Genomic DNA, 22,630 nt, shown 5'->3' on the forward strand with positions numbered 1-22,630 from the left:
CGCCGATGAGAGTGGGGCCTTCGGAGGAGGGTTTTACGTCGTCTCTGATGTCGTGTCTCTCTTCTCTCTCTATCTCTCAGTCTCATACACTTGCTCGCACAGTGTCCATTCACTTTGTTTGTGATCATAGCACTTTCCATTAAGAACGGAAGGCTCTCCCTTCCATAAGAACTAAAAGGAACCTTGAGCACAGTTCGGAGCACTCATCTTGAGCAAAGCGCAAACATTCATTCCGCTGCACCTAACATTGGTATCAGAGCTTTGGCAGTGTTCTGTATAACTCAAGGAAAGAACCACAAGAATCACAAGAATTTCTTTGCTTGTTGCGGTCGCACGAACCCAAGTTCGCTTGGGCGTGTCGATTTCTAATCGTGTTTTTTGAAGAGTGACAGGAATCCCAAGAAAGAAGGGCTTGTCCAGCCTCCCCTTGTGTCTCTTTTCACTCATTGAGAGCGGACCGTGCACTTAGCGGCCGGCCAATCGACGTGAGGTGGGAAAAAGCAACCTTGGTGTGAGCGCAAGGTCGCCAAGGGGTGCGCCCGAGGAAAGGAGTAGAACTCGGGTGAAGAGAAGATCCTTCTCAAATGCGATTTGCAAGCGAAAGAAAACCTCAAGAACCTCAAGAACCCAAGAACCTCAAGAACCCAAGTTCCTCGTGAACTTAAGAACCAAAGATCCTAGTGCATGCTCGTCACCCGAAGCGGAATGGATACTTCGCATACAGGTGATGAGCATGAGGGAGGCGACGAAGGATTCTCCCCACCGGGAGATTTTTCCAAACCTCCCCCTTCGCTATCTACGCCACGAGTTGTACTAACTCTTATGGAGATGATGGTAAAGTCAATGATGAACATGATGTTGGCACAACAAGAAGCAACTCGCATTACTTTGGAACGCAATGAAAGAAATGCAATACAACAACAAGAAGCGACTCGCATTACTTTGGAACGCACTGAAAGAAATGCAATACAACAACAAGAAGCGAATCGAGTTGCGTTGACACAACAAGAAACAAATCGCCTTGCTTTCGAACGCGAGCGCCATGAACGAAATGAACGAAAAGCAGAAAGGGAGGCCGAGCGTGAAGCTCAAAGAGAGCTACGCACTCAAGAATTGCTTCGACAAGTGCTAGCCTCGAAGTCTGACCCACCCAAAGATCGTGGGAGTTCATTAAGTGGCGCAAGCCACGATGCGGATTCCAACCATCCAGTCACAGAGAAGTTGACTTTAAGTAAGTATGATGGTAAGATGGATGCTACGGTTATTCATTCTTGGTTGCATCAATTTAATGCTTATTTTGCGACAACTAAGAAGACAGGAAATAGCAAAGTTTTGACGGCAGCTATCAGGGTGGTCTCGTACGGTCACGTACGTTTTGTCCACGTACGAAGACGTACGGTACTCATCGAACTAGAAAATTTTATGTCGTACGACATGGTTACGTACGTTCAAAAATAAAAACACGCAATTCTTATCCCTAGATTTTACACTTAGGACAAATAGACAATTGATTATCACATTGGACAAGAATGCAACTTGCAAGTGCCAAGTGCCGACACTTAAGAGTTGAGAATCAAGACATGAGATACAATGGGTATGAAGTTTGAACTGCGATTTGCATTACATATGTCATAAATCAAAAAGCTAAGTTGAGATTTGATAATCGAGATGATACAAAAAAGTAGGCCTTTTAAGCCTCAACGTGCAAAAAGTGGAAGTAGGGTCAAAAAAGATATGAGAGACACTAAAGTCTAAGAGCTTTCTCCGCTCTCATCATCATCATCATCTTCCTCTTGTGAGCTATGCTCATCGATGTCATCTTCATCCTCACATGAATCGGATTGTGGTGTGTCATAATCTCCCTCATTAAGGAGATTTCCCTCCTCGTTATACTCCGGCTCTCTAGGGTCCATAGTGTTGGATCTATGAATAGGCACATCCTCCAAAACAGAGGCCGCCGCAATGGAGCCGCTTCCCGAGCCTCGCCGCACATAGGTTGTAGGAGTAGTAGCCTCCATCTCATGGCCACGGCCACGAGCATGGGAAGCTCTTGCACCTCTACCTCTTGTAGCCGAAGGGACTCCACGCACAATGACCCTCTTGCGTGATCGTGTGCGAGAAACCCGTCGGTCAATCTCCTCTAGCTCCAAGTAGAGCTCGCGGAAAATTTGCTCCTCCGTCATATCACGCTCTTTGTTGACACTTTTGAGAGTATCAATTGAGAGCTTGCAATCATCAACATTGACCTATTTGACAAGTTATACAAAAGTTCAAAAGAGTCAAGACTCAAGATAAAGTTAGCACATGTGAATTGGAATGCAAAGCCATAGCCCATATGAGTCAAGAAGCAAGTGTGTAGAAAGAGGGTTTACTTGTCTAGCCATAGGCATCTCATGCATGGAGCGCAACATTCGGAGATTAGAGCGACATTAGATGAGCCGCTCCAAGTGCTTTGTTGACAGTTTGTTGCGAATTTTGGTGTGGATAAGCGAGTATGCGGACCAATTTCGCTCGCATGCACCGGATGAGCAATCCTATATTATATTCAAAAGATAGTGAGTATCATGTATGTAATATAATTCATGAGAGAGAGAGAAAGCGAGAGAGAGCGCCAAGGCCCGAGGCTTAAGAGGGTTTACTTGTCCAAGAATCCTTAATGCAACTCTTTGAAGGTGAGGTAATTGGTACCCGAAGCTCTCCCACCAAAAAAGAGGCTTCACCAAGGACTCCCTCTTCCAACATATGGTGGAAGTAAAAGCCGTGCCTCTTTGGTCTCCATAGTTGATTAGCTCTTGAAGGAATGCGCCGTGATGATCTTCCGAGAGGGCCTTGGGAAGGAAATTGCGGCTCTCTTCTTGTAGCATTTGGTTTGTGAAAAGATCCGGCTTCTTGTAGGCTGGATGTAAGAGAGCCGCAAAGTGGTGAATGGGCCTCTTCATAAAATCCCATCTCGTTTGGAAAAGAAAGAGGATATCATCTTTCTTGGAGGAATCTTCAAAGACATCACTACAAAAAGAGAGAGAGAGAGAGAGGTGAGGCATAGTGCAAATTAGCAAAAAACATATTGTTGACTTGAGAATGGAGAGCAAAGGAGATACATCATACCGTGTCCTATCGGGTGGACCATCAAGAATGGTTGATGCCTCTATTTCCTTGTATGCCTCATCCATGAAGTGGTGGAGAAGGCCTATGGTAGATCCCTCCATGTCGGTCATTCGGAGCACTCTGTAGATGGGCAAGATGGCTACCACAAGACCCTTCACCTCTTCCCAAAATTCTTCTTTGAGGGAAAGCCGTTGGATGGCCTTTGCCTCTTGTGAGGTTGCCGAGTTCTCTCCATCACACCATTGCTTGAACTCATCGGACACCATGGTTTTTTGCACTTTGTTTTTGACATCGTAGAGGCGCTCAAGAAGAAGCCACATAGAGGCAAATCGTGTTGCCGAGGGTTTCTTCAACTCCTTGTCGGAGTACGTGCGAAAAATTGCAAGTACTCTCACCTTAGCATTGATGAAGTTGACGATAGTGAGGGCTTGGGTGAGAATGGCCTTCACCCATTCTAGTTCTCCTATGTCTTCCATGAGAAGATCGAGGCAATGGGAGGCACAAGGGGTCCATACAATGTTCTTGTACTCGGCCTCAAGTAGTCGGCTGATGCTAGTGCAATTGGATGCATTATCAATGATCACTTGCACCACATTTTCGGGCCCGACCTACATTAAAGAGAGAAAAATTTAGAACACTTATCAAGAGGGCAAAAAGTAGTAAGTACATACTACACATTGCACAAGAAGAGGGGACAACTTAAACTCTCACCTCTTCTATTGCCGCCTTGATGTGCTTGTAGATGAATTTTCCCGTGACCTTCTTGCCTCTTGCTCCCGCATCAACCGCTCTCAAGAAGTAGGTGCCAAGAGGGCATGACACGAGTATGTTAATGATGCCCCTCTTCTTACGATCACTCCACCCATCGGAGAGAATGGAGCACCCATATTTTGCCCATCCGGCTCGCACGGGCTCAAGGGATTTGTCGATTCTTGCCCGCTCTTCGTTGAGCTTCTTGGTGCGCATGTCCGCATAGGATGGACCCGTCTACCCCTCACATGGACCGACGGCCGCAATAGCTTTTACCATCCTCTTCCACCGCTCTAGCCGAAGGATGTTGAAAGCAAGATTACACTCAATGATTGTGCGTGCAATCTCAATGTCCGCAAGCCTTTGTCTCTCTTTGAGGAAAGACAATGGACCGGAGCTCAAACCTACCGATTGCGAGAGAGAGGCTTGCCTTGCTTGCTTTGGAGGACGGCCACTAGCACTTGCCCATGCCTTCTTCTTATTGGTAGCCATTGAGCTTGCCGTCGCGTCACCGCTTGCAATGGAGGTAGAGGGAGAAGGGCCGCTTGTAGTTGTATCCTCCTCCGAGTCGGTAACATCAATGTCGAGCGCCACTATCTCCTCTTGGGCTCTCTTCATCCCCACCTTGCGCCTTTTCAAAGGGAGATACTTCTTCTTGCACTCTTCCAAAATGTCGTCGGGTATATTGGGACATGGACCAGCTTCACCTCCCATCTTCGTCAAGTGGATGATGAGTCGAGTGGAGGAGGAGGTCATGATCTTGGGACAATACTTGCATGTCCACCTACAAACGTTTCGTTTGTCCCTCACTCTCTCATAGGAGCGGCAATGCTTGTCAAAAGCTTCATGAAGAGGGGGAGGCATGATAGAACACTTGAAAGTTGAGAGATTTAGAGCTTGAAAGTTGAAACTTGAGAGGGTTACGCAATGGAGAGCTTGAGATTTTTTGATAATGGAGAGAGGTGTGAGAGAGGAAGACTCGAGAGGAAAGCTTCATGGAGGAATGCCAATGGAGAGCTATGAGGGAGGAATGGAGAGCTTGAGAGCTATGGAGGAATGCTTCATGGAGGAATGGAGAGCTTGAGAGCTTGAGAATGACTCATGAGCTTGAGCCTTGAGTTGGAACATAATGGAGAAGAAGAGAAAGAGGGCATCCTTATATAGATTTAGAGTGTAGACACTTGCCCTTGAACACAAGCGAGTTAGATAAGAGAGAGAGAGAGAGAGAGAGAGAGAGAGAGAGAGAGAGAGAGAGAGAGAGAGAGAGAGAGAGAGAGAGAGGAGCCTAGGCCCTAATGGAATCCAAGGTAAAGGACCAAAGCAATGAGAGAGAGGGAGAGGGAGAGAGAGGAGCTAATGGAATCCAAAGCAATGTGAGAGGGAGAGGGAGAGAGAGAGAGAGGAGCTAATGGAATCCAAAGCAATGCTCAAGGCATGTGGGAGGTGAGGGGAGGGATCCTAGGACGGATGCTATGCCAAAAAGTCACGTAAAATCCTCACAGAAAAAAGCGCAGTCAACGGTTTTAAAACCGGTCAAACGGACTAAAAAGGGGCCGGACGGAACGGACGCCACTGTCGAACGGGACGAAATCGGACGGGACGGGACGTCACGTACGACGGACGAGAACAACACTGGCAGCTATGTGCCTTGCCGGTGATGCCATTAATTGGTACCACGCATGGCAAGAGGCACAGCTAGCCGCACACCTAGAGGAAGCCGACGAATTCACGTCCCTTCCCTTCAATTGGGTTGATTTCCAAGACAAGCTCAAGGCGTGGTTTATGCCACCTCAGTACCTCGCACGATTGAAGGACGATTGGCGCGCTCTGAAGCAAAATGGTATGTCGGTTATGTCTTTTTCTAATTGTGTTTTGCAACTAGGTACCTAATTATGCTAGTCGGATGATGAACGCAAAGAGGCATTCCTTTTTGGATTAGACGACTATATCAAGTTTGATGTAGAAGTCTTCGACCCAATCGATCTCAACAAAGCGGTAGCGATTGCTCTCGCACAGGAGATGAAGCACAACAAGGGAAAGCTTAAGGAGAACAAGACTTCCACAAGTACCTCGCAGACTTCTCAGAATCCTCAGAATGGTAAGAATGGTAACTCTTCTAACCAATCTTCCAACAGTCTCTCAGAAAAGAATTCTTCCAATGAATCTAAGGGTAAGGCTCACACATTGCTAAACCTAAGCTTACTCCAGATGAAAAGGTAGCACAAGGAATTGTAGGAGGATACATCACGTCGGAAGAGCAAAGCATTTATTCTAAGGAAGGTCATTGTTTTCATTGTCACATTAAGGGTCACATAAAAAGAACACGTCCTAAGCTTGAATCGACTGAATCTAAAGAATCCACAGAACCCACTTCCTCTATCAATGCAATTAATGATAACACGAGTGTGCCCCAAGTTTCTCATGACCCTCCCATTGATGATTCTCTCATTAAATGTTATGGTCGTACGTCGGGGCAGTGTTTTGTCATATTGTTTGACCCACGTAGTATGCATGATGTGATCAGTCCCTCTCTTGTTGAGAGAGCCCGCCTCGAAGTTAGTCCGAGATCTCCTATCGAGGTCTCTGGCTTTCTTCCTGGTATGGACGCTCTCATCACGGAGGAGTGCCTTGATGTGTTGTTTGCAATTCAAACAGCTGCCTTCACTAGAAGATTTGTTGTCTCTCCTCTCTCAGGATGTGATGATTTTAGGCATTCGATGGTTTCGTGATGCTAACCCTCTGATTGATTGGGAGGCTAACACTTTCACTCTCAATGCCAAAAGTGATTCTCCCATTGTCATTCATGGAGAGGACATTGTTCATTCTCCATCTCTCATTGCTAATATGCAAGACAAGATTGAACGGATTCATGCGAAGGAGACTCTCTCAGTCTCTTTTTCTCCAAAGCATGACACACAGGATTTGAATGATGATGATAAGCATGATGATTTGAATGACAAGCATGATGATTTGCATGATCAAGATGTGATTTCTCACGAGCATGATGATTTGCATGATCAAGATGTGATTTCTCACAAGCATGATGAGTTGCATGAAAATGATGTGATTGTTCACAAGGATGATGTGTTAGTGGATGCTTTTTCTAGCGAAGCTAACCTCGTTGTAGATTCGATCAATCACGAAGGATCGATCTTGGCTCTCAAGCCTAGGTCCGAAGAACCCTCACAGGAAGCATTATGTGTTCGCATGATTGATACGCACGCATTGTTCAAACGTTTCATTCGTGATCATTTCCTGTATTTTAGTCAGCATCGTTATGTGATCCCTTTTCCTAGGCATGACATATTGTATGTTGAGCACGTTTCTCTCATGGATGATCATGAATGTATGCGGATTTTTCATGAAAAGTTGAACAGTATGCATTCAAGGAAGTCACATTCCCTGTCTCTTCCTTGGCACGACACAGTTGCAGAAAGAGCACATGAAAATATGAGCACCAAGCGTGGGCATCTCCATTGTGTTTTGCCACAGTTGATTGCTCTAGATCATAAGAGAAAGATTCGATCTCATTGTTTGCATGTGTTTGATGAAATGGTTGTCACTCCGTCTATTGGTTCATCTACATTGCATGCACAGTCTTTGAGGAAGACAAGATTTTTTCCACTCACTTTATATGGAATGGGTATGTTCATGGTTTTGTGTTGGAAATGGTTTCAGGAATTTTCAGCCATGGAGATTCTTGAAGAAGAAAGAAGCATGACTCTAGACGAAGTTAAAGCATCGAAGGAGCCACAGAAGACTTTGTGTCGCTTTCGGCGCGGCCCAAAGAAGCAAGCGTTGCAGACCTTTATGAAGTTCAAGTACCGCACGACCCACACAACAGAGTGGGCCAGCGAAGAGTCCCTTCCAGGATTCCGGATGCTATTGGCGATCTCCCTCGATGCCATACAGTTTGGTACCAGTACCTCACTTTGAAAAGGAGGGGATGTCACGTGACACATCCAACCCTATGTGTCCGTGGACAAGCTACACCATGATTGGGGTTCAGTCAGTCCAGTCAAGTCTAGATTAGAAGTGATCTGGCACTTTTGTGAGTCTATTCGTAGATCGTGCATGCCCAGTCACTTAGTGTAGATGCATATCCTCTGATTGCACACAGCATGATCATCGGTATTCCCATCAGAATCCATCAGATTCCATCAAGGGATTTTTCCAGTGCATTTAGCCTATTTTACCTATTTTTGACATTTTTCACTTATTAAATTTAAGTGACTTCCCAACAAAAGTAGGTAGGGCAATTTTGCTAAGTTTGTATATAAGCAAACCCAAGTTAGCACTCAATGGCAGAAGAGGCAGCAGGAGCTCCCTGCTCAACAGGCACCTTCTCAGCAAGAACCCCTTAGCACCATCAAGCCTTGGATTTTCCAGCCCTAAGCCTAGCGTTTTTGGTCTTCATCATCACCTCCCTCAAGCCTTGGCGTTTTCAGCTTTTCAGTCCTTGCCAACAGTCCGAGATCCCTAGCATTTTTACTAACACTACCCAAAGCTGCCAGCGTTTTCATTCTCAGCCTTCGATGGAGAAATTGCAGCAGCGTTTTCAGCATTCAAATCAGCAGCAAATTCAGCCCTAGATACATGAAGAGATCGTCATTTTCAGCCCTCAAAAACGCAGCCAAAACAGCAGTTTTCAGCCACCCGAATCAGTCCCAGATTTTCAGCCATAGCGTTTTTATGGACAGCAGATAGAAGACCGCAGATTTCAGCCCTTAAGTCGTCGTCGTTGTCCCCGTCGTCGCCACCGACATAGTCCCTAGACTTGCATCAGTCCATGCATACCATTTGTACCAGATTGTGCAATCATAAGTAGACCACTCTCGCCGACGAGAGTGGGGCCTTCGGAGGAAGGTTGTACAACGTCTCTGGTGTCGTATCTCTCTTCTCTCTCTATCTCTCAGTCTCATACACTTGCACGCACAGTGTCCATTCACTTTGTTTGTGATCATAGCACTTTCCATTAAGAACGGAAGGCTCTCCCTTCCATAAGAACTAAAAGGAACCTTGAGCATAGTTCGGAGCACTCATCTTGAGCAAAGCGCAAACATTCATTCCGCTGCACCTACCATGAGTATAATAATACCATACATTTTTCAACCTTCGAAATTATTTATGGGAAGTCACTCTTACTTCTTATTATGGTCACCAAAGAAAAAATCTTTGCCGCAGATGAATTTGTGCGCAATATTGATACTGACTACCAACAAGTAAAGCAAGTGATTCTTCGTACTCCAGAGCAACAGAAGAGAAAAGCAGTCAAGCACAGAAGGAATCTCAATCTTGAAAAAGGACAATATGTCCTACTTAAGTTTGAGAAAGCTAAATTGAAAAAGCGGGTTGGAAAAGGGAAAGTTGTTAAACTTTTTCATAGATTTTACGGCCCTTTCAAGATTACAGATAAAGTCAATAACGTCACTTTTAGATTGGATTTGCCTCCTCATTGGCGCATCCATAATGCTTTTCATGTAAGTCTCCTCTGACCATATGTTGGACCTCCTCCAGTGGCGCCAATACAAGAAGATCCTCCAGAAGTCGAAGAGACTGAGGAAATCTTTCAACTTGAACAGATAATACACCACTCTGAGAGACAACTAAAGTCCGGGAGCCTACATCGAAAGTATTTAGTCAAGTTCAAGAATTACACCCCTTTAGATGCAAAGTGGATGACTGAGTTCGATCTCGAGGACTACCCAGACATCTTGCAGAGTTATGTTGACGCTCTACAGTTGAGGTCAACTGTTTAGAACCAAGACGGATGTAACAATGTCAGACTTTGTAAATAATTAATTTATTTACAAGAAAATAATTATCTAATTAGTCGTGTGCACATCAGAATAGATCTAGCAGTTCTGGGGCCTCAGGTGTGCCCAACTTTGGGCCAAAGCACCTCAGGGAGACCCTAGCAGAAAATACCCTGAAGCCCTAGTGATTGGGAAATCGGGTCTTCAATGAAGGGGTAGATAGGAGCCTCAGATTTTAGGCTCAGAGAAATTACGCGCGCCAGTCAAATCACATGAATGAGATGGGGTCCTTAGAACAGTAACACTAAGGCCTGAATTATTTTACGGCCTTAGGATAAGTCAGTTAAACTATTTTTAAATTGTTTATGCTGGACCAAATGGTCGGACAAGTGCGAACAGGTAATGCCAGAGCGGTGCTGGTACGGCATTCTGCTAGGAGCAGCTAACATTTCATTGGTTGCATCCATGTGTGTAGTTGTGGTTCAATTTGCACATTTCATTAATAGTTTATGAACTTTTAAATGTAAAAGTTGAAAGGTTTTTAAGTAAGTGTGCCGAGTGGCATGCTTACCAATGCAAACTAGCTCTCCCACTCTCACTCTCACCCTCTCTCTCTTCCTAGCGTCCCCTCTTTCTGCTGGCTTGATAAGAACGTCCCCTCCCCCATTTCTCAGGGTTGGCAGTGCTCCTACCCCCCCTATTGTGAGTATGCTCTATGCATTGGAGCCCTCCATGGAAGCTTGAGAGCAGCTCCTTGCGACATATGTGGTGGCCTTGTGTTCCCATTGTCTAGAACAAGGGTTCTCATAGGCATAGACAACTTTTGGTGAAGTTTCATCGCGAGAAGTTGCAGCAGGCACTCTCTTCGTAGAGTGTGGTGGCTGTAAATTCTCTGTTTTCAGCCCTTAATCATCTCTTTTAGGGTGAATTTCAGCAAAGTACACATAGAATCTAGTTCTTCTCTACCTACACTACGCATACACAAAGTTTGGTGCGAATCCATCGTGAAAGAGGTCTCTATTTCGGCATTGGAAGGTGCTCAAGTAACACTTTCAGGTTATGTGCAGAAAATTACAGCAAGCATGTGTGCGTGCATTTTGCGTGTTTCTCCCTTGTTTTTACTGCAGGAATGATTATGCATAAAGGGATACAGTTAACGGAAGGTAGACTCTTATTTTCGAGAGCTTCCGTTGAGTTTTGTGGAAGATAGACTCTCGTTTTCGAGAGCTTCCCAAAATCTCATAGCAAAGGAAAAATCCTCTCAGTATTCGGAGAGTAGCTTTTGCACTCTCTCAGTCAGAAGCAGAAAAGAAAGAATAGAGGACGGGCTATTGCCCTGTTCTTGTGCTTGTAAAGATTCTCCCTTAGTAATAAAGATAATCTCTTTATGGGGAGGGACCAGCCTATCTTCTGGTCCCCAATGAAGTGTCAAGCTCTCTCTCTCTCTCTCTCTCTCTCTCTCTCTCTCTAATTCTCTTGAGTATTTGAAGTACAATTAAAAGTCGGTTTACGCTTCCGTATTTTTGTGATAAGTGCAGAAAAGCAGAACTTGTACTCGCTGAAAGACATGGACAAGCGAAGCAAAAAAGCAAAGCTTCGGAAAGGGCAAGAAAAAGACAAAGAAGCCTAGATTTCACCCAGTTTCTGACAGTTCTACCGAGGACTCATCCTCAGATACTTCGGACTCCGATGATCACATGTTTTATGCAAAGAAGAAACACTTTTATAAAGCCAACCAATATGACTTTCTCGAAGATAACAGCAAGAAAGTAAAAGAATTTAAAGAAGGTGGACACTCGATTTGAACCCTTTCCGAGATGCGAACATGGTGGATCACTCTTCTACTGAGAAAGGAAGCTCCGGTTAAATGGTTGAAAGGCTTTTTATTTCTTCTTGGCTGACTTGGGAGTACGAAAGAGATATACACAGTACTTGGAATCATCTTTGGATGACCAAGGGGGATTCTTTGGATGCTTATTGCGAGAGATTTTGGAACTCTTTTCTACCAGCTGATGAGCGAGCGGCCGTGCGTGCAAGTGATAGAGCATGCGGAGATGTGCAAGGCATGTACCTTGAAGAGGGACGAAGGCTTGGCAGAGCTGATGGCGCTAGGGAACGAAAGGAGAGAGAGAGAGAGAGGTAGCGCACGATTTTGGAAGGGGAAGTTTGAGTGAGTTAATTTGGGCTCCTCACTTCCCTTTATTATAAGTATAGGACCAATTTAAAGTTAGTGGCCAAGTTCAATGTGAACTTGGCCAAAGGTTAATAACCTTTAAAACTATACACAAAGGGGGCCATTTGGGCCTTTAACCCAACAACCTCCCACTTAAAGGCATAAATGGCGCCTTTAAGCTACGTGACTCCCACCATCTGTATGCATAGCTGATGTTGTGCTTTGGATAAGCACTTAGTGAGAGCATTTGCTGGATTTTGTGATGTATGGACCTTAGCCAATGTAATAAGGCCATCCTCAAGAACTTCTGGAATGAAGTGATACCGCACATCAATATGCTTTGTGCGTGCATGAAACATGGCATTCTTTGCCAGACATATGGCACTCTGGCTATCACAACCAAGCATAGGTGCCTTGGTAGGCAAACCAAACTCACTGCATAGGCGTGACAACCAAATGGCTTCTTTGGAAGCCTCAGTGGCTGAAATATATTCAGCCTCTGTCGTAGACAATGCGACAATCTTTTGCAATCTAGAACACCATGAAACAACACCTCCTGCAAGAGTAAACACATAGCCACTTGTGGATTTCCGTATATCCACATCACCAGCCATGTCAGAGTCACAAAATCCCTTCAACTCCAATGGTCCTTTACCATAGCAGAGGCATTTGTTTTTAGTCTCTTTCAAGTACCTCATAATGGACTTCACTGCATCCCAATGCAACCTGCTTGGATTAGCCATAAACCGGCTCACAACTCCCACTGCATGGGCTATGTCAGGCCTAGTAGCAACCATAGCATACATAAGTGAACCACAAGCGGAAGCGTAAGGCACACTTTGCATGTCATTGGCTTCTTCCTTTGACTTGGGGCAATCATCCTTTGAGATTTTGACATATGGTTGTAATGGCACACCAAGAGGCTTTGATTCAGCCATGTTAAATCTGTCCAACACCTTTTCAATGTACTTTTCTTGCGACAAATACAATATGCGCTGGTCCCTTTGCCTTGTAACACGCACTCCAAGTATATGTTCAGCTGCCCCAAGATCTTTCATTGAAAATGCAGATTTCAGCCGCCCTTTAAGAGCATCAACAATGCTTCTTTTCTTTGCAGCTATCAACATATCATCCACATAGAGCACAAGAATGATAGGGCTGCCATCCTCATCACGTTTGGTATACAAACAATGGTCTGCATGGGTTCTTTTGTAACCATGTTTAAGCATGAAACGATCAAACTTCTTGTACCATTGTTTACATGATTGTTTCAGCCCATACAAGCTTCTATTGAGCATACATACCAAATGTTCCTTACGAGGAATGACAAAACACTCGGGTTGCTTCATGTAAAGCTCTTCCTCCACATCACCATGCAAGAAAGCGGTATGTACATCCATTTGGTCCATTTCCAAATCAAGAGCAGCCACTATAGCAAACAATACACGCAAAGTGGTCATCTTCACAACAGGAGAGAACACTTCTTGAAAGTCTATGCCCTTGGTTTGAACATATCCCTTTGCAACTAGCCTTGCCTTATACTTGGGTTTTGCATCAACAGTCTTGATTTTATACACCCATTTGTTAGGAATAGCCTTCCTTCCTTTGGGAAATTCCACCAAGTCCCAAGTATGATTAGCATGCAAAGCTTTAATCTCTTCCTGCATAGCATTGTTGCTGTGCTCACACGTCTTTGCCTCTTTATACGGAAGAGGCTCTCCCTCATCTGTCAACATAATGTAATGCAAAGAGGGATCATATCTACTCATGGGTCGTCTTGGACGAGTAGATCGCCTCACCCAATGATCCACATTATCCGACAATGGGTTTACGTCAGGTGGCATGAGAAAATCATCAACAATGGGCTGCTGTACATCATTTTCAGCATTGTTTCATGGCTGCAAATGCCCTTCAGGAGCCTCAATTTGCTGCCCAACATCATCTGGCTCAAACACCACTGGATGATATACATTTTCAGCGATATGTGGTGCATCCTGAGGGTCAAAAATAGGCCTAACAGGTGGTTGGTCATGCTGAAATTTGACTCTTTTATGGTCATGCTTTGAGGCACAATTGTTTTGAAGTAGCCTTGCCTCATTAAAAACAACATCCCAAGTGCGTATAACCCTTTTGAGCTGAGGTAACCAAATCCTGTAACCCATTTCGCCTTCTTCATCATATCCCATGAAAAGGCCTTTAATGGACTTGGCATCTAGTTTGCTCCTCAACTCGGGTCTAACATGCATAAAAGCCTCGCAACCAAAAATGCGTAAGTGATCATATGAAGCAGGCTTGCCAGACCAAACCTCTTCAGGGATGTCATCTTTCAAAGACATGTGAGGGGATCGATTGCATATATGGACTGCAGTTTTCAAAGCTTCTCCCCAAAATCCATGAGAGAGATTAGCTATGGACAACATGCATCTCACCCTCTCACAAAGTGTCCTATTGAATCTTTCAGCCACACCATTAGAAGAGGGGCTGTATGGCACAGTAAGCTCCCTCTTAATGCCCAAATTTTCACAAAATTTGTTAAATTCAGCACGCAAGCATTTTAGCTTTCTACCTGTTCGGGTGGTCACAAATGCATGAAATTTCTTAAACATAGCAAAGGCTTCATCCTTAGATTTAAGCAAATAAACCCAAATTTTCCTAGAATGATCATCAACAAAGGAGACAAAATAGCATGCACCTCCCATAGACTTAGTAGGCATGCTACATACATCAGAATGTACAAGATCAAGCACACAAGATTTGCGAGAGACACCGGAGTAATAAGAACTCTTTACTTGCTTGCCATATTGACATTCATTACAAAAGTCAAGCTTTGTGCCTTTAGCATCAAGCTTGTTCAAAGTACAAAGTTTAGAAAGGCCCTTTTGCATATGGTCAAGCCTCTTGTGCCACAACTCCATGTGAGAGTTAATTTCAGCCAATGCAATAAACTTGCTCCAACACGGCCTTTCCATGCATGCAGTAAAGTGTCCCTTTCTTTGTGCCCTCTACAATCAGCCTTGAGCCTTTAGTCATTTTCCATGATTCTCTCTCAAACAAGACATGCATATCCATCTGACCAACAGAAAGCAGACTCTTCTTGATTCCCGGCACATATCTAACATCATGCAAAACAAGCTCATTTGTGCCATCTATGGAGAGATGCATAGTGCCAATACCCTCAGTGGAACATGCATGATTGTTTCCAAGGTATACATGGCCATGCTTGCCTGCATCAAAAGTAGAGAAACACTCCTTGATAGGAGTCACATGAAATGAAGCACCAGAATCACCTATCCAAGTCTGGGATAATGCATCATTGACAGTCAACAAAGCATCAATAAGATCACTGCATGTCCTGTGAATGAACATTAAGAGAGGCATCAAGGTCATAAGCATCATCATTTGACAAAGTGGCACACAAGATGTCCTCTACATCTGACAGCTCCTCAATCACAACACGAGAAGCCACATTGGCCTTCTCTTTGTCCTTTGAGCTATCCTGTGCATCTGTCTTGACTTCCTTCTTCTCTTTTCTTTTGTCTCCGCCATTCTTTTTCCATTCTAACTTGGCTTTATAGTACCTGCAATCGGGTTTCTTGTGACCTTTCCTGCCACACTGATAGCAAGTCACATCACCCTTGCCTTTGCTGGCATTTTCCCTTTCCTTACTCTTACTCTTACTCCTTTGTGCATAGACATTCTTCTTCTTTGTCCTACCTCTAACCATGTTGGCAGAGCTGCCTCCCTCTCCACTTGCTTTCCTCCTGATTTCCTCATTCAAGATAGAACCCCTAACACCATCAAAGGTCAAATTGGGGTTATTGGACAATGAAACTACCAATGTTTCCCACGACTCAGGTAAGGTCATAAGCAAGAAGACAGCTTTCAGCTTATCATCAAAAGGAGGCAAGCCTGAATCCTGTAACTGCGACAAAGTACCTGCGAACAACGACAAGTGCTCTGCAGCGCTCTTGGACTCATCTAGTTGCATGCCAACAAGTTTTCGCATCAAATGCACTTGGTTGACAGGCGTTGTATTCTCATACATTCCCTTTAACTTCTCCCACACATCAAAAGCACTTGTGAGACCTTTCACATCAATGACTGTCTCATCGCTCATGACCATTTTAATGTATGTAACTGCCTTCTTGTTCAGGCTAACCCATGCTTCGTCCATCATATTCTGTGGCTTTACCTGTTCAAGTGTCCCTTCACAATCCTTAAGAAATAGGATTCTTTGGATCCTGTCTTTCCAAAGGTCGAAACCTGTTCCATCGAACCTCCTAATCTCGAAGAGATTCTTCACATCCGAAGAAGATGAGGCCATAGTTGCACGAATAAGAGGGCTAATACGCTGAATTTTTGGGCAAAATGCACAAAAACCGGAGTAGAGCCTCACAGAGGTGTGCACTACAGCTCCAAATGGTCACAGCAGCAATTTGGGGCAAAATAGGTCGATTTAGGTACAAAAAACAGTTTCTGAAATTTATGCGCAGGAAATTTCAGCGAGCGAATTTGTACTAAAAAACAACAATTTTAGTTGTTTTTAGCCTCACAGAACATACATAAGGCTAATGCACAGCCTTTAGAAGTATGTATGAGCAAAAGCCCCAATTTCTAGCATCAAATTGCACGAAATTGAGCCACAAATGGTCATACATAGCCAAAAATTTTCCAATGTGTGTAGATTGCATCAATTTGCACTTTCCCCAATGTAGACGTATCAAGAATACACTTGCAAAAACCTGCGTAAATATGAAATTTGCTGAAAACACCTGTTTTTAGACCTGTTTTTCGGCAATTTCAGTGTTTTCGGGTAGCGGGGACTTAGCAAAGATGTTCCCACACCTTAATACATGATTTGCAAAACCTGTATTTTGCTGTCATAACCTGTAATTTTGTGATTTTGACCTAATTTCAGCCTGTTTTAGGTCAATTTGACTTGCCGGGAGCTCTCTAGTGTCCTGGGATGAGTCCTTTGGCGATGAAATTGCAAAATCTCACGTGAAAGTTGACCTCCTTGGCTGAAAATCAGCGTTTGCAGGTTTGGAAGCAAACCCTAATTTGGCTCTGATACCAGTTGATGAGCGAGCGGCGGTGTGTGCAAGTGATAGAGCATGCGGAGATGTGCAGGGCGTGTACCTTGAAGAGGGGCGAAGGCCTGCACAGCTGATGGGCGCTAGGGAACGAAAGTAGAGAGAGAGAGGTAGCGCACGATTTTGGAAGGGGAAGTTTGAGTGAGTTAATTTGGGCTCCTCACTTCCCTTTATTATAAGTATAGGACCAATTTAAAGTTAGTGGCCAAGTTCAATGTGAACTTGGCCAAAGGTTAATAACCTTTAAAATTATACACAAAGGGGGCCATTTGGGCCTTTAACCTAACACCAGCCTCTTCATTTACAAAGGTCTTGTTTAAGAAACGGATTGAGTGGTTTTGCTGCGGACTTCCTACAGAGATCCGAGACTACTGCTTGGAATAGAAGTTGCATTCTTTTGAAGAATTGATGGTTCATGTGAAACGGGGTTTTTGCGATACAGTCGGGAACTTTGACTTACCCCACGGATGGGATCTTGACTTAGAGAACCCAACAAACTTTTCACAATGAAAGTAGAAAGAGAAAGAGTACCCAGAACAAAGAAAAGAATGATAGACGTCCCCGACAAACTCTTAGAGAAAGCGTTATCTATCTCAAAGAGGGGAAGTGTTTTGGATGCGGGGAACACGGACACATCTCCGCAAAGTGCCCCAAAAAGGCACAACAAGAACAGACTGCAGACAGGCTAGAGAGTTCTAGAGCAGCAGAGAAATGTGGCAGATGAAAACAGAACTGGTAGCACATTGCGTGGGGCCTGAACTGAATCAAATGAATGAAAGTACAAAACTTTGCCGCTTTTAGGACAAAGTGAAAGATCAGGAAGCCCTCTTTTTCTTGGATGAAGGAGCCAAGGCCACTTCTTTACCTTGATTATGTAAAAGAGATTTCGGGAATACTGCAAGGAGAGATGCACCACTTGGCAGCATGTCATTGACTTAATATTAAAGGCAAAGAAAAATGGAACGCTAAGCTAAAAAAGGGTTGCGCTAAAATTAGATCCATTGGCCAATTGTAGACGGCTACACAGAGCTGCCATCTCTTTGACCTTAGCCCTCGCTGAATCACCCGCGATCTGCTCTCCTTCTCTCTTTCTATGCGCCATCTCTTGTTTCCTTCAGATGGGATCTCTCTTTGTCTAGGGGCAAGTCATAAGTCCAATCGCAATGCAGGATACAATCGCAAGGCCTCGCATCAGCGGGTGCAGACGATCACACATATAAGCATCTCCCTCTCTGTCCGCTTTCGGGATCACACATATGATCTCCCCCTCTATCTCAGCGTTTCTCTCTTTGCTCCAGGTGCAGTGGCCTCATGTTTTTCCCCACGAACAGCAAGCTGAGAAATGTGATTGGCAGAGCACCAAGGACCAGAGGAGGTGGAGCAGAGTGTTGGTGCTGCTCTTAAGTGATGATCTAATGGCTACATACATTTCTGAGAGCTGATATGAGCTCACACAGACAGTCCCAGATGCTCCTCATTTCTTGCAGAATCAGGGATGCCTGACGTTCGTGTGACAAGAGTATATTACAGCACTACTTGCTATTATATCACAACCCAGCTCTCAGTTTATGGGATATCATGGTACTGGAAGCTTGTTGTTGGTGTAATCCACAACTTTGAGAGCATTGTTTAAAGGCTGTAGACTAAGATGTATTATTCCTTTCTTCTGTCGGTTGTGGCAGAAACTTGGGTTTCAATCAGCTTTCCTAATAATGAAGGGTGGCACCGAAGGGAAGGATGGTGGGCTCATCAGTTAGAACTCACATGCCGCGACCAGGGAGGAGAAGCACCACTTAGAAGACAAGAAGAGGAGGCTCGGAGAGTTTGTACTAGGTGAGGCGAAGAAAAACCGCAGAAGTACAGAGAGATCAGCTGAGGAAACTTGCGCTTGCCTTGCCCAATAAACACATCTGGGAGGTCGATGATCCCCACTTCGGCGTACCAACGTTGCATTATGCTACTGCTTGAAATTCCAAATATGCCCGTTGCCACTGACGTGAGGATGTCACCCCCCTTACTAGTAGTGAAGTAACCTCCTTAAAAATCACTCAAACACCTCTGTCGTGCTGCACAAAATGCGGCCTCCTAGTTGAAATCACTCAAATGCGTTGTTCTTCATAAAGCATAAAAAGTGCTCGATGAGCTTCCTGTCTGGAATGCTGCCGCTTGGAATGCTCTGATCGTGGGATATGCCCAACAAAGGCAAGGCCAGGAAGTGTTGGGATTTTTTCAGCAGATGCAAAGAGAGGGCAGCTCTCCCAAATGCAATCACCTACGCTTGTATCTTCAAGGCATGTGGCATCATGCAGATGCTGATATGGGCAAAAGAATTCACACAGAAAGTGCTTGAGGAGCTTATTGTTTGGAGCGACATCTCTTGGAATGCACTGACTGCAGGATATGCACAAGAGGAGCAGGGCTAGGAAGCTATGGACTATTTTCAGCAGATGTAAGCGAGAGCTATCTCCAGACACAGTCACCTACGTGTATATCTTAAAGGCATGTGGCTCTACGCAAGATGCTGATATGGACACAAAAATTCACGATGATATTGTTACTCAGATGCTATTGAAAAGAGATGTCATGATGACACTCCCTTGGTCGATGTGTATGCCAAATGTGGTGCACTTGAGAAAGCACAAATAATGCTCGAGGAGCTTTTTGTTCGGAACAGCATCTCTTGGAATGCATTGATTGTGGGATACGCACAACAGGAGTAGGCTAGAATGTCTAGGCTATTTTCAGCAGATGCACAGTGAGGGCCTTTGTCCAGATGCAATCACCTACGCATGCATCTTGAAGGCATGTGGCTCTATGTAAGATGCTGATATGGGCACAAAAATTCACAATTTCTTTGTTCGTCAGAGGCTTTTGAAAATAGAGTTCGTGGTTGGAACTCCCTTGGTTGATATGATGTCAAATGTGGTACGCTTCAGAAAGCATAAAAAGTGCTTGAGGAGCTTCTTGTCCGGAATGTTTTCTCTTGGAACGCACTGATTACGGGATATGTGCAACAGGAGTAGGGACAGAAAGCTCTAGGCTGTTTTTAGCGGATGCAAAGCGAGAGTATCTATCACCAGTCAATCAACTATACTTTTGTCTTGAAGGCATGTGACATTACCAGTAAGAGAACGACAGACCACCACTCCTCCTCCTAGCTAGCTACCTCCTTTGGTAAACATTACCAGTGCTTCAATCACTAAGGCTTTGTCTTCACCACGAATTCTTTCACGTGTTACCGCAATCCTAGCGAATTTTGAAAGCAGCTCATCTGGTTCTAACTTAGTGAATGCCATGAACTTCGTGGAGACTCCTACTGATACCATGCGTGGCTCTCTGCTACATGAGCTGTAGGTTTGCTCTTTTGTTTCCTCGTGTTGAATGATGTTTTAGCCTAATGCCAGTGTAAGGTGATCTGACAGGCATGCGTATGCAACAAGTATGCTGTTACAACTCCAGCAAGGCCCTCCTCCCTTCTGCTTACTACTTGCTATCATGTCAACATATTTAAGGTTTTTGATTTCCTCGTTGACAGTACATATGGGATGAAGTTGGAGAAAGCGGTAGAGAGAGAGACAAGATGTTGCTACATCTTGAACATGAATGCCTCGAAGTATATCGAAAGGAAGTTGACCAAGCAAGCCATTCCACGGCTCCCCTGCATCAAGCAATTGCAGATGCTGAAGCAAAAATTGATTTTTTATTTTGGCTTTAGGTGAACATGGGATCATTGTAAGGGTAAGAGGATTCTTCTTTATGATTATTCTACAGAGATGCTCTGCATTGGGATAAAGCTGTAGTATTTTTACAAATAAGAAAGTCCCTCCAACACTGGAAGAGAAGCATAAGTCCCCCTTCAACATTGAAGGGGATAAAAGTGGCAGGGGAAAGGCACGTTCCCTACGGTATTATTATAAATGTGGAGAATGGTGCCAACTCCACACCATACATATGTATGGTTTTTTCCTTTTTTTATGGGCACAAGCATCGTAAATGTACAAAATTCATCTTATTTTATTATAATGTGGAAATGTTTACATTCCCACAACTTTTCATGCAAAATCTCATTTGTGATGCGAGGCCATAGAGCTTTTGGCAAAAGCTTCGAGGAGAGATGCTATGGAGCCATTATCACGAGCTATGCCATGCGATAAAATCCACATCACTATCACTATTTTTTACTTCTTACCATCTGCACAGTGAGTCGATCAAGGCAAACTAGTTTCACTTGAATTGGTGGCTTTATTTGTAATTACGCCTGACAGACTGAGGCCACAGGTAGAGGTAGTTTTAGCGGCATTGGACGGGATGTTGCCATTACACCGATCATTGGCAACCTTCGTTTGCAATGTCAGGGGTGTTTAGGGCACGAGGATTTCTACGTAATTCCCTTGGGAGGTTGTGACGTCCTACTCGAAATCCCTTGGTACCACAAGAACAACGCCGTGGTTGACTACCGAATCGAGAAAGCGACTTTGACAAATGAAGGGCACAGACATTGTACTTGATGAAATTCAGTTTCTTTACTTTCTGGAAAGGTTTGAATGATGATTAAAGGTCGAATATGTTTTGACCTCGAAAAAGAACGCCAAGATTTTCTCCACACTCATGCCGATTGCTTCTCAGAGGACCTGCCAGGTGAGTTGCCACCAGCTCGTCTTGAGGATCATATCATTGATCTGATACCTGGAAATACACCACCGAACTGGCCACCTTACCATGTGAGCCGAGCCAAGAGATACACTTTTTAGGACACATTGTCTCAGCAGTAGGAGTGCAGATGGACCCGACCAAGATAGAGACTATCCCTGATTGGCGCGATTTGAAGAATTTCCATGAAGTTAGAAGCTTCTTGGGCTTGTGTTTGTACCAGAAGCGGTTCATCAAAAAGTTTGCAGAGGTTGCTTATCCCTTTGCCTATGTTGACACAGAAAGGAGTCCCTTTCTCGTGGGGACCCACAGAGGTGACTGCCTTTCAGAAATTCAAACAGAAATTGACTACAGGACCAGTTTTAACTTTGCCGGATTTGCAGAAGTATATTGTGATGCTTGTGGTCGTAGTCCGGATGCGGTCTTAATGCATGAAGGCCATGTCATTGCCTATGAGAGCCGATTGTTTTCAAGGTCGGAATTGACAGTATAGATATGTGAGAAAGAGCATTTGGCGGTTATCCATGCTCTTACTCAGTGGCGACATTACCTACTCGGAGCCGATTTTATGGTTTTCAAAGATGGTTAGAGTTTACGCTACTTCTTGTCACAGGAGCGGCTATTGGAAAAGCAGATGCGGTGGGCAAACATCTGGTCACACTTTTACTTCCGGATTGTCCATGTGCAGGGACAAAAGAAATTGGTGGCAGATACTTTGTCCTGGAAGTCTCGTTGGTTTTGGCTATTTTTGCGATACATCATAGAAGCTTCGAGGATATGGTCGGTCAGTACGCCACAGATACAGATTTTTGCAGATGTATTTAGTTGAATAGAGAATGGGGAGGTAGTAGCGGAATATTCCATTCAGGATGGCTACTTGATAAAGAAAAAACGATGTTGTGCGTTACACAGCCGTTGAAGGAAAGGTTCTAACTGAATGCCACTGTCCACCTTTTACGGATCACCGCGGCATTTATACCACATTGAAAGGGGTGGAGAGGTACTTTTGTTTGGACGAGACTCAAGAAGGACGTGGACGATTTTGTACACAATTGCTTTGTATGCCAGAAGGTCAAGTTTTGACAGGCATAAAGCACAGGGAT

The 22,630-nt window shown here is 44.4% G+C and overlaps 1 protein-coding gene and 1 pseudogene across 2 annotated transcripts in view; one reads left to right on the forward strand and one right to left on the reverse strand.

Moving 5' to 3' along the window:
* Window positions 1-22,630, forward strand: part of LOC147444837 (uncharacterized) — a 105,164-nt gene that overhangs the window by 5,059 nt on the left and 77,475 nt on the right. The window lies entirely within an intron of this gene.
* LOC147444838 (uncharacterized) lies at window positions 1,752-4,569 on the reverse strand (annotated as a pseudogene).

The sequence above is a fragment of the Adiantum capillus-veneris genome, chromosome 13 (assembly GCF_014529385.1).
Source record: "Adiantum capillus-veneris isolate H3 chromosome 13, ASM1452938v2, whole genome shotgun sequence".
In the NCBI taxonomy this organism is placed as follows: domain Eukaryota; kingdom Viridiplantae; phylum Streptophyta; class Polypodiopsida; order Polypodiales; family Pteridaceae; genus Adiantum; species Adiantum capillus-veneris.